The sequence below is a fragment of the Danio aesculapii genome, chromosome 12, assembly GCF_903798145.1.
Source record: "Danio aesculapii chromosome 12, fDanAes4.1, whole genome shotgun sequence".
Classification (NCBI taxonomy): Eukaryota; Metazoa; Chordata; class Actinopteri; order Cypriniformes; family Danionidae; genus Danio; species Danio aesculapii.
The window spans coordinates 22,245,686-22,258,394 of NC_079446.1; the positions used below are offsets into that span (position 1 = coordinate 22,245,686).

The following is a 12,709-nucleotide window of genomic DNA, read 5'->3' on the forward strand; positions in this document are numbered from 1 at the left end:
AAATATGAGAGGTATATTTAAGCTGCCTTCACTAAAAAAGCCCTTTATTTAAAGTAATAAATACATTTCGGTAAGTCAGTACATTTCCTTGTGTCATCACATTGTCATTAAAAATAAGAGTTTGTTTGTTTTCTTATCTTTTTGCTTGTATTATTATTATTTTTTGACCAAACACGCACACACACACACTGGGAATATATATATATATAGCCGACTGAGACTTCAGTGATGATGCTCGGACTCCAGTGCTGTCATTCGCCTCATATGACAGGAGAGAGAGAGAGAGAGAGAGAGAGAGAGAGAGAGAGAGAGAGAGAGAGAGAGAGAGAGAGAGAGAGAGAGAGAGAGAGAGAGAGAGAGAGAGAGAATGCAGTCTTCTAAGTATTTTACAGTGTTAGTCCTGTAGAGAGCGGTAGATCGTTTTATTAAATTGTTTTATACGCTCCCTGTGGTACTGTACATGAGTGAAACTGGGGAGGGAGGAGCGATTGTAGTATTTCTCTTCATTTCAAATCCCTGTCGTGGCAGCACGGGGTCTAGGCAGAGGACTTTTCTCCCCTAAAACTAAGGGGAAAACCCACCACCGAGATCCCAGTGCGCGTCCTAAAGAGCAAACGGAGGGCTTTGGGAGGAGGAAACAGTAGTTTGAAGGCACGCTGCGGTGGGATCGGCTGACTGTGTGCACTAGTGTCTCTCCACACTTGCACTGGATACACGAAGCAGGACGTTTTCACTTATCTACCACTGGCAGGATCCCCGCGATCTCCCCAAAACCCCGCCAAACATCCAGTCGGTGAGTCGCGCGCTGTTCGCGTTTATTTACTGCTCGCGCTTATGCAACATCGCTCTTGTTTCTCCTGCCATACGAGGCTAATTCCAGCGCACGCTAGCTGGACGGTTTGACAGGTCAGCGCTCCTAAAGCTAAAACGATTCATTCCCTTTGCCCCTCGCTGCAGGACAGCACAGGCTTTAGTGCACGCGGGCTTTTTGCACGTAAGTTGCGGCTGACATTGCACAGGTTGCCGGCGAGGACAGTCTTGTGTATGTAGGGCCTACTTTTGTAGCAGGCACATACTGTACCAACACACATTGTAGCCCCGCGTACAGTATGTGCCTGCCTGCTACACACACTGAAGCTGACACGCGCTTTTTTGAGATGATGGGTTCACTTCAGGTGCCTTTTACCAAGCTTTTCATCTAAGAACAAGTGCATTGGTGGTACTTTACCAACAGGTAAATACGTTGAGGATTTGAAGAAATTCAAATATAAGTGTGTGCATTCTATATAAGTTCACTTCGTGAGGGAAAAGTTCGAGTTAAGTTGATTATGCGGGATTCAGCTCAAACTGCAGATTCATGTGTGCTTTAATTGATGTTTATAGTTAATTCAAAGCTGGAGGTGTTGTGTGAAAGTGATTTTGCTGTATGAACTTTGACCTGCTTTACACTCAAACGCTCAGTCTTGTTTTTCAGAATGTTATTACAGATTTAATTAATTCCTTGATTTGATTATATTGACAATTTTACATTTGCCAAGTGCATCATTTAAGGTCACTCTTTGAAGTCAAATTTAATTATGTTCGGACTAATTTATAAAGGGAAAACTGTTTTAATAATAACAATCATAATCAAGTAACTAGTTTTGAATGGTTTCAGGGAACGTGCAGCTGCAGTTTGGACTATAATGGCAAAATTAAAAATGTTTCTAATTGCATTTGATAATTTATGCGAGTGTGAATGAGTATTGCATGTGTTTTATTTGTTAAATAATGTTTATTATTTAAACTAAAGCATACATCGCAATATATCACATAGAGCAACATGTTAATATTTTTCATTTATCATACATCAAGTATGTTAATGTATGCAGAATAAATAATTAATTAGTCTAAAAAAGTTGTTCATAATATTTCTAAACAGAAGTTTATCTAAATGCTGAATTACTGTACAGATCTGAATTCTACGTATGACTTATGTTTGATTATTTGATGTATCATTTGTTATTGAAATCTAATAGTATACAAGATAGGGTGCTCTCATTTTTACTTGTGACTGTTGTACTTTTTCATTGTTAAGTGAGCGTGTCTTGCTAGGTTTTAGCTATAAGCTATGCAAAGGTGAAGTTCAGTCATTGTTCAACAGTAGCTTGGCTTGTTGTGTCGGATCCTGATGAGTTTTTAATGGGGAGGAAGTGACCTTCCCTGGCCCCTCTCCTTGCAGCCCGCCATACTGTGGCCTCATGTTATATAGGTCAACATTACCGAATGCATAGTGAAAATGAGCAGTGACCTTAAGAGAGGGCTTTCCAGCTGTAGCTGTTATCCTAAGCAATACAGTGCTAGAGCAGACGCTCCAAAAAGCATGCTGTGTAATTTAAATGGTCTTGAGGTTTGTCAGTCTAACAGTGATGGGTTTACAATATGAGCATGGTTAGCTAGTGGGTGCTTCTATAAACCCATCAGCCACTTGGCAATTCTTGAATGCTTTTTAATCCTTTGCATCTGTCAAAATGTCCTGATTATTATATTTTTGACTTGCATATTGTTGTCACATCACACCCAACCTATATTAGTCATCCTGTTTTACACCTCATTTACACTTTTGATTATACGTGAAGGTGAAGCATTTGCTGAAAAGCTTGTCGTTTGTGTACTGCGGTGTCAAATCATTTCTAGTTTAAGTAGCAGAAAACGCACGTGTCGAGGCTGTGACCTGTCGTTTATCACAGCGTGTTGTCTCTCACCCTGCGTGTGTCATGCAGTTTTATCTTAAACACACACACACTAGAAAGCCGATAAGTTCTTTTCGTAAAACATCAACCAATGTTATCGATTAAGATTAAATCATTTTTGTAAGATGCTATAAAAAAACTTTCAGCTGAGTACTGTACTACATGATTTTTGCTTTAATGGATAATGCCGTGCACTTATTATATTATCATATATTTACTCTTACAATATTTTCTGTTTTTAAGGGTGGGTTTTCATACCAACAATGTACTAAAAATTAAATAGTTTTTGTCGATTACATTGGTGATATATTTTATACAAACATTCTTAAAGTGACCACTGTTCACATGGATCAATCTAAATGACTAAAAACACCATATTACGTATGCCAGACCATTAGTTGGCAATGTCACTTTGTAAATGAAAACAGTGCACTTGCGCACATACACAAACACAGTCCTGTAGTTCCTTTGGTTTATGAATGATCACCTGGGCCTTGTGTAATGTAAAAAAAAAAAAACTTTTTAAAAACTTGGATGTTTGAGGCACTTCTGCAAACGTTTTAGTGTTTTCAGCAACCCAAATTGATATTGTCTACTGCTTATTTATACAATTGAAAACAAACAAAATAAGCAAAATAGTGCACAATTAGTATAATTTATGTTGGTACATAGTACATAAACAGTAGTTAACAGATTAGGGATGTTCGTTTTTAAAGTTGCCCATTGTGTTCACGTACTCAACCAATATAACTGCGATTGGCTTCAATGTTCATTGCTTGACGCTCCTCACCAAATTCTTGCACAGATACATGGACTTGAGATTGTTTGAAATCCGCGTCTGTAAGATGATCCATCTATGAGCAGATGTATAACCAGTGCACTGACAGATCAGCTGATAGACGCAGCTTTAAAATGCCCTCATGTCTGTGCAATCCTTCAGTGAAGTGCATAAAGCATTGACAGTCATAAATGTTGAGTGTGTGAACACTTTGGCCAAGCTCTAGACTTTTTCTTCCCATCGGTTGCACTGGTGAAACTCACTTTCTCCTTTGGCAGCACACCAACTTACAATTTGATTGTACAGTTTTTCTATAGTAATCATAATGATCTTTCTTGTTAATGAATCAGTCTGTTGATTTGGACATGCTGGTTTATCACTGAATAAATACATGCGTCAAGCTCACAGCGGCTGCAGCCTCTGACTCGCTATATTGCCAGAACTAATTGTAGTGTAATTGGACTTGATTTTTACTGTATGCAACAGTGTAAATAAAGTAATTTGTTGCATTAATAAAGTCGAAAGATTCAGTTTATTGTTAGCGATTCCAAATACTATTTGCAAAATACAAGATTTGAACTAGGGCATCATGGTGGCGCAGTGGGAAGCAATCACCTTGCACATGTACCTTCACCTTCATGGCCTATTGATGGTTGTTCCTTTTCCTCACCTGTCTCATGTCTGTCCTTACTCTGTCTCCTAAAATAATTGTCTATAGACTGCTTGACATTTCAGCTTTAACACTTTTGCTTTATCATATATGCTCTGCGCGTCGCATGTACATGGGTAATGAACACATAGAGGGAAAGTACAGAGGGTTGAATCGAACATGACTGGTTAACTGTGTATTAAACATGTTCCAGCCAGTTACCAAAACAATTGGACAGCGAATGTGACGGAGTTAAATTTGACCTTACACGTTATCAAGAAATGTTTAATTTGTCATAATTTTGGTCAGAGTCTTGAGTCCTGGCTTGGTCTTCACGCATTAACATCTCATCATTCATTAATTCATTCATTCATTTTCCTTCAGCTTAGTCCCTTTATACAACTTATCCAGCATATGTTTTGCATAGCGGATGCCCTTCCAGCTGCAACCCAGTACTGGGAAACATCCATACACACTCATTCACACACACACACTACGGCCAATTTTGTTTATTCACCTATAGCTCATGTCTTTGGACTGTGGAGGAAACCGGAGTACCTGGAGGAAACCCACTCCAACACAGGGAGAACATGCAAACTCCACACAGAAATGTCAACTGACACAGCCAAGACTTGAACCAGCGACTTTCTTGCTGTGAGGCAACAGTGCTAACCTTTTTTTAGTAATTTATTATGAGGCACAAACATCATTGTTATGATAAAATATGATTAATCAAGCTGCCCTAAGCTAGTGTATAAATTCACAAAGTCCTATTGTATTTCTCTAAAGGAAAGCATGCTGAATAAGCCCCATTTTGTGTAGCTCTGCATTTATTTCAAGTGCTGAAGTATTAAAGTACAATTTGGTACAATTTCCTGCTTTTCTTTTTTAAGATAATTACTGTTTTTAGCCGAAACACTGCTTTGCCATTTCTGTGTGTCCTCTTATATAATTCATGGCTGTGCTACAAAAAATGCATGTTAACCTCTCTCTTTGACTGCTTTTCCAGCAGATGCGCAGTGGCAGATGCTGAAACTGAACTTTGACTTTGGTCTAAAACGTTTGCAGAAAGCAGCGTGGCTTCACTTCTGATAAACACAACCACTGTCTTGTGGAACATGAATTTATCACTACTCAATAGGATCACCCGCGAACGTCACCCACCGCTACTCTGGACCCTTTGAGATAACGTTGGCCATACGAGCACACAGACCTGCGCGCATAAAGATACGCACACACTCGCATAGGTTTGTTTGGTTGCTTCTCTCGGTTTGTAATACACCAAAAGCTCTCTCTACCTTCCATTGTCATCTTACTGCAGTTCAGCTCCTGACTGCATTTAATCTATTTTGTCTTTAGTTTCTGTTATTGGTTTGTTTGTGTGGTTCCCATGTCAATGAGGGCCAGGGACTTCGGCAGAAACCTGGCCACAAAAAACTATCACATTCTCCCTACACAAACACAACTGCAAAAAAAAGGGTGGCAGGTAGGCTTGGGCGATGTTGACCAATTTTGGCATCGTATGATGTCTAATGTGAAACATCGCGATGGACGATGGCATTGCAATGTCGGCGGTTAATGAATTATTTATGAATAATTAATTAATTCAGAATGAATGAATGAATTATTTATGAATAGTTGATTAATTCAGAATGAATTAATTATTTGTAGCCTACAGTTTCAACTAGCTGACCCGCATGGTCTTTGTTTTACCCATAACTAAATCATAAAAAAATAAAGATAAGTTTCACACAAATTACCACCTGTCAGTCACTTTTTTCCGCAGGACTCTGGCATGAATAGGCAGAGTGATCTGTGTCGTTATAATGGTGTTGGTAAACAAGGTGCACAACCAACAGGAACCAACCTACAGTATCTGAGGTTTTCACTAAAATTACTAGGGATGTGAACCTACACTGGTCTCACAGTTCGGTTTGGTTACGATTATCATGCCATCAATTCGGTTCAATTCGATGTCTCTGTGCATCACGGTGCATTGACGATGCTTTCCATACATAATTAGATTTCTTCTTTACAACATAAGACATTTTTTTTTATTAAAATCTATAAATCTATTAATATTTATAAATTATTTGTAATACAATTTCGTGCTTTATTACAAGCAGTAAGAGAATGAACTGTACCTTTAATTTTACCTGCTCAAAGAAAACACTCTTTTTGAATGTATCAAACAAAAACTCCAATACATGCGCAGAACAACATGAGCATTTATAGCCAAATAAGCCAATGCAAATATTATCCCGCTTGCTTTTTGAGCGCTGTCTAGTGAGGTTTTACACCCCTATGATTGGTCATTTCCTTCACTTGCTCAACAGAAAGGGCTGCAATTGGCTTTATAAATGAAAGCACTGTTCACCGATGAGTGACACGAGAAGAACAGTCCGCGGTTACAGTCTATATGCGCATAATACACTGTTATCACAGGTAATCCCTTAATAGACACAGTGGAGAAAACTCGTACCTCAGGCACGCTTGTGTCTGGATACACAAGTATCGCTTAAACAGCCAAGAGGAGAGGAAAAGTTACCTTAAGAACACGCCATCGGGTCAAATGTCCAAAGTGAGAGAGAGAGGCAGAAATGGGTTTTTACAGCATTTCTCCTTAGTAGTGAAATAGCAGCTCATGTGCTGTGCCTTCTTCAGTGTCCAAGAAAGACTTTCCAGCAAACTCACAAGCAGTTGAACTGTGCATAATTATCTACCTATTAAGTAGGAAGAGTGTTTTATTTACTCGCCCTCGCCTCCTTCGCCATAGTATTCTACTGCGACATCGCCCATAAGAGTTAAATGACGTCAGTACGTAATAACCGGTTATGATCTATTACTAAACCGATATCGAATTGTTCTCATCTGCATTGCGGTGCACCGATGAAACAATTAATTTTGACACCCCTAATAATTACTAAGTACAAGCGTGAAAGCGAATGATTGAAGCAGTGTAGTAACGCTGTGACACGTTACCTGACAGATTCAAAAGACCAAAGAGTCGTTAGATAGAGACGAGATTAATTATATATCACATTTAACAACTACAGTGAGGCACGATCCAGCGGTACATCCTTGATAAACTGTCTGATGTGCACTGCTCTCTGGGGTTTAGTGCTCCAAGCACCTGCTCTGCTGACTGCTGGAGCTCATATGCGCGCATACGCTGTGTGTGGTCACATGATGTGTGTTTTCGGCGGTATAGTGTGGAAGGAGAGCTTTTCAGAAATGCTAGGTGAAACGCCAGTGTGGACTTAAATCGTTTTCATTCTGGAATGCCATTTTAAACTAAGACGTATTAGTGTTAACGGGGCCCAAGTGTGTATTTTTCGTGAGCGGGTTGCTGCTGAGATGGGGGCGGGGCGGAGGATCACAATGCCGGCTCAGCATTGTGATGTCTATCCGCTATCGACCCAACTCTAGTGGCAGGTAGGGTTGTCAAAAATATCGTTTTTTCGATACATATAGATACTAAAATATCAATAAAAATGATACGATCTTGCTTTTGGTTAGTATCAATACTGGCTTTACTATCTAGTCACTAGCAGAGAGTTGATACACACAAAAGAGCAGGTCAACGCACACACATAAAGTGCTATAGTAAACAGAAATGCGAGTGTTTAGCATAGCGGCATGTATGTGCATTGATTATACATGAAATAAACAAATACTTACTTTTATATCGAAGTTGATATTTAGCCACACCATATTGGTGTTTCGTGACATCTAGTTTTTAAGAGGTGAGTTGTTAGCTCAATCCCCAATCTGGAGGACCAGGACATACACTACGGACAACTTCAATCATTCATTCATTTTCTTTTCGGCTTAGTTCCTTTATTAATCTGGGGTCACCACAGCGGAATGAACCGCCAACTTATCCAGCATATGTTTTACACAGCGGATACCCTTCCAGCTGCAACCCATCACTGGGAAACATCCATACACACTCATTTACACACATACACTGTGAACAATTTTAGCTCACCCAATTCACCTACAGCACATTTCTTTGGACTGTGGGGGAAACCAGAGCACCCAGAGGTAACTTATGCGAACACAGGGAGAACATGCAAACTCCACACACAAATGCTAACTGACCCAGCTGGGGCTCGAACCAGCAACCTTCTTGCTGTGAGGCGACAGCGATATTTATTGTGCTACCGTGTCGCCGAAATAAACAAAAATGTTTGTTTATTAAATAAATGGTAATTAGTTCTTCCTCTAAAAATTGATATTCAAAGTGTCAGCTAAATAATTTATAAATCTTTGTTAATGCAAATAGTAATAAAAAATACAATTATCCTTCGAATATTAAATTATATGAATTAAAACTAATAATATTAAGGTATATGTTGTTTTAATCAGAATATAAGGGAAGATTGAATCCAATTTTTTGAAATAAAAATCTAAAACTGTATACTCCTAATGTAGTCCATATCGCAAATTAGCTATTGTGTATATTTTTCAAGGTATTGTAAGTTAAGTTATTGTAAGTTAGATATTCAGAATCCAGTATCGTGATAACACTAGTAGCAGGCATGTGAAACAAAAGTATATACTGGCCTTTATTAGAACAGAGTCTTGAGAGGTGTTTTTTAGAAGCCACACTTCACGCTAATTAACAACCTTAAATCTCAGGCAGCCTTTTAATCTGGTCTCAGTCACTTCCTCCCGGTTGCCCTTTTTGTTCTCTGCATGTGCTGGTATATTTTTTCTATTGGAAATGGTGCACAGAAAGCATTTGGTTTAAAGACCGGAGGTGTAGCCCAGCATCGGAGAATCACATTGGATGTTGGGAATTGGCTATGGGATGCGTCTATAAATCTTTTATCAGTTTGTTAACAAGTAAGTGTGATGAAGTGTAACACGTGCTAGACTATTTGTAGCTGTCGAGAGTTGAATGTGGTAATAGATTGTACTACAGCAGTATAGATAAAAATGAATACCTCTAACCCAATTCTTCATTCTGTGGTTACTGTAGATGGTGTGCTTTTATAGTAGATTTATTATGGTAGGCGCAAGAACAACAAACATTGCTGTGCACTCTAGGATGAAAAATAGCATTGATCACCTAATTAATAAGATCAGTAGGCCTTTTGGTGTGGTCACACAGAGGATTTCAGCAAAAAGTCTGTTATTTCTTGTCAATAATGACAAGGGGATGCAACGATTATAGATTTTGGTTGTGCGGTTATAGTCTAAGGAGTAATTACAGTTTTACGATTATTATGAAAATTATGCATTTAATAATTTCAAAACACTACTAGTTTAGAAAATCACATGAAAACTCCTTATATTTTAAGTGTTATTTATTGCTGCTCAGTAACTATATCACAAAATTGTTTGGTATTTTTCAGTTTGTTTTAATTTTTCTCTTTGGAGTAAAAATGTGTATTTTCCATACAAAGTATGAAGCTGAGCAGTCAGTTCTTGTCATGTGATTTTCGGTGCGCTCGCAGCATTTTTTCAACTAGGTGTGCCTGGAAAGCAGGAACACGTCGATCCTACATTAATATGTGCGCGCAAGCCACTCGTCTCCATTAGAAATAACAAACTTGCAACAGACGCAATATGTGAACGCCTCTTAGTTAATAGCCTTAGTTAATCCAGTGTACTGTATGTGCATATTAGCCTCGAACATATTACATGCTCGGAACTTCAAACTAGCGCACAGTTGGTGTAACTTTGTTTAGTTGCAGCAGTTTTGTTATGTGCAGAAACACGGTGTTGAGAAGCCATTACGATTAAGTGATGTTTTATAAACAAATTTCGGGAGGAGCACGCGCAGAAGTTTCAGTATCACATACGTCATTGACAATTATTCTATTATCCAATCAGTTCTTGACCAAACCCCTATATATACCAAAGCTGTCTTACCTGCAGCATCTTACGACTTTAGCATCCCTCCACCACCCTGTCACCTCACCTCTTAAGCATTACAATCCTGGGGGGAGCGTTCTGGGGCCGGGCTAGATCCTTCGCTCGAATCCAAATTCAACTCTGTTTCCTGATAAGAGGAATAACTCGAGTTTGGGTGTCTTCCCCGAGCTCAGAGCCCTCTCTCCGGACAGCACGCCAAATACGCTTTATTCTGAAACTATTGCAAGTGTGAACTCGTGAATTAACCGTGACAAATTAAAGCGTGGTTAATGGTGAAATCGGTTAATCGTTGCATCATGGCGTTTGTGGATTCAATAAATGATGTACTACAGTACATGTACTGCTTTCACAACTTTGCTGTTTACTTGCAAGCAACTACTTTAAGAAACCCTTAGAAAATAATATGTAGGTCTAATCAATAGTCTTACTGTATTTTAAAAATTCTTTTATAACATTCTTTGTAAAATATAACAGGGATTTAGTTGATTTGTTAATGTGATGATCTTCAATTTCATTTCATCAAAATGCACTTAAATAAACATATGCTTCAATCCGAGAAACCATTTCCAGGGTTTGAAAATTATATGAGATGTGAGGGATTTTTTATTATGGCTTAAAACAAAATATAGTTGGAGTAGTTTTGTTTCATGCAGCAGTACATACATTTTCTCTGGTGTAACTTTATATTAAGATCTGGTTTGTCAAAGTTAACCTTATGCTCTACAGGATTTGCGTAATTGTTTATTAATGAATGATTAGCGGGACTTCTAATGTAAATGTGCTTAACGAAATAGCATAGTCTTCATCCTGGCAATCTGTTAATTGTTATTCAACTTACAGATCTGTGGTAAAGGAGTAAATCTTCTCTTGTTTTAATCGTGCTTAACATGATTATCATTTTGTTTATCTTACCAAATATGCTCAATGAACTATTTGCGCATGCTTCTCTTTTGATTGGCGCTATTGATACAGTGTTGCTAAATGTTACCATGAGAAAAACAAACAAAAGCTATCCCCTGAAAAATGCTGCAACTTCATAATTCACTAAAAAAACACTAATAAGAGTTCTTTTTGAACTATAAGCTTTATTAGATGAGATTTATTTTCATTAGTTACAGGCATTTTATTGTCCTTACAATGATGTATACCCCTGCTGTAAATTGATCAAGGAAACAGTTGGTTTGGCAAACCTGTGCCCCCCTGTAAAAAATATTAATTGGATTTACTACATTTTTTTTAAGGTAAGAGGTCGCAAACTATTTATATGGGCTTAATTTAAAGAAACAAGTTAAATTGTTTGTTTAAATTCAGCCCATATAAATCGTTTGCAACCACTTAGATTAAATTCAGTCAATCCAACTAATCAGCTAATATTTTAGGCTAACCTGGTGGTAGAGGTGTTTTTGTACTTACCACAGACCTTATATCATGAATCCCACCAAGCACCCATTCAGAAAACAAAATATTCTGAGAAGCTTAAACTTGATGTAAGAAATGCAAACTTGTTTTCCAGGTATTAGGACACACTCCTGCAACTCTCTGTTTTTCAATCTCAAATAGCATCGAAAAATTACCTCAGACCTGCACAATTCTCTGGAGGGAATGAGATAAGTGTTAAACTCACATTTGTGAATGGACGCTGCACAAAGCTCATTTTCAGTTTCAGTTGCGCTAAAGATGTGTGACTGGTTTGAGCATGTGAACTGAAAGGAATGTGAACTGAAAGGAATACCATGTTTCTGAAAACTGCAAGTCAGGTTTATTGATCAGAAGCATGATTTAACAGCAGAAAAAAATGCATACATCACCACCATTTTGAGTCATTTTGGGTAATGTATAACTTCTATAGATAGTGTACTTTAAAATGGATGACAAGTGAGTTTGCACTTAGTACATGGAGAGTACAGGTAATGTTTATTTTTTAAGAAGCATTATATTATATTATATTATATTATATTATATTATATTATAATATATTATATTATATTATATTATATTATATTATATTATATTATATCATATTATATTATATTATATTATATTATATTATATTATATTATGTACAGATTTTTACAGATGGCTGTGGTATAATCCTGAGAATAATCTTGAGTCTGATTTCACTATAAAACTGTTACTGTGAGAAATGAATCCTACTTTTCAGGAGGCCTTTTTATATAAACATTCACGCTTGGGAAATTCAGCTGAACTTCTTCTAGGAGTTGAGGTTTTGGCAGCGCTGCTATGCCACACCTCCCGATCATTTTCTTTTTATTATGCCTTTGATATTTAGGCCATCACTTACACCAGATGCCTATTTTTACCGCTAAATATCTCCGTATACAACCTCCCTTAAAAAAAGCCCTTGTCATTTATTTTAATCCTGAAATGGCAGGCTGTGATTGATTTCACAAAAAATTTTCTTTATTTTTTTTCATATTGTGAACTTGCATGTCAGCCCAGGCTGTTTGCTGCTTGAATGGTTTGTTTTGTTCAAGGGTTTACACAAAAAATTAATGCTGAAAACCCTGCTGTGTGAATCCCCACTAGAGATCGTAGGTATTTTTTTTTCAACTGTAACTGACAGCTTTCTTGCTGCAAGCCGATATGTGTTCCATTCATTTACAGCACATTGTCACAGTTGGATGCAAGTATTCTTTATGGTCA

General features: G+C 37.7%; 1 protein-coding gene across 1 annotated transcript in view; it reads left to right on the plus strand.

Annotated features, from left to right (window-relative positions):
* The first annotated feature begins 512 nt into the window (after positions 1–512).
* thrab (thyroid hormone receptor alpha b) overlaps positions 513–12,709 on the plus strand; it is a 268,145-nt gene continuing 255,948 nt past the window's right edge. Inside the window, exon 1 of the mRNA XM_056469511.1 lies at positions 513–793. The gene's annotated coding sequence lies outside the window, so the exon portion shown is untranslated. The remainder of the gene's footprint in view (positions 794–12,709) is intronic.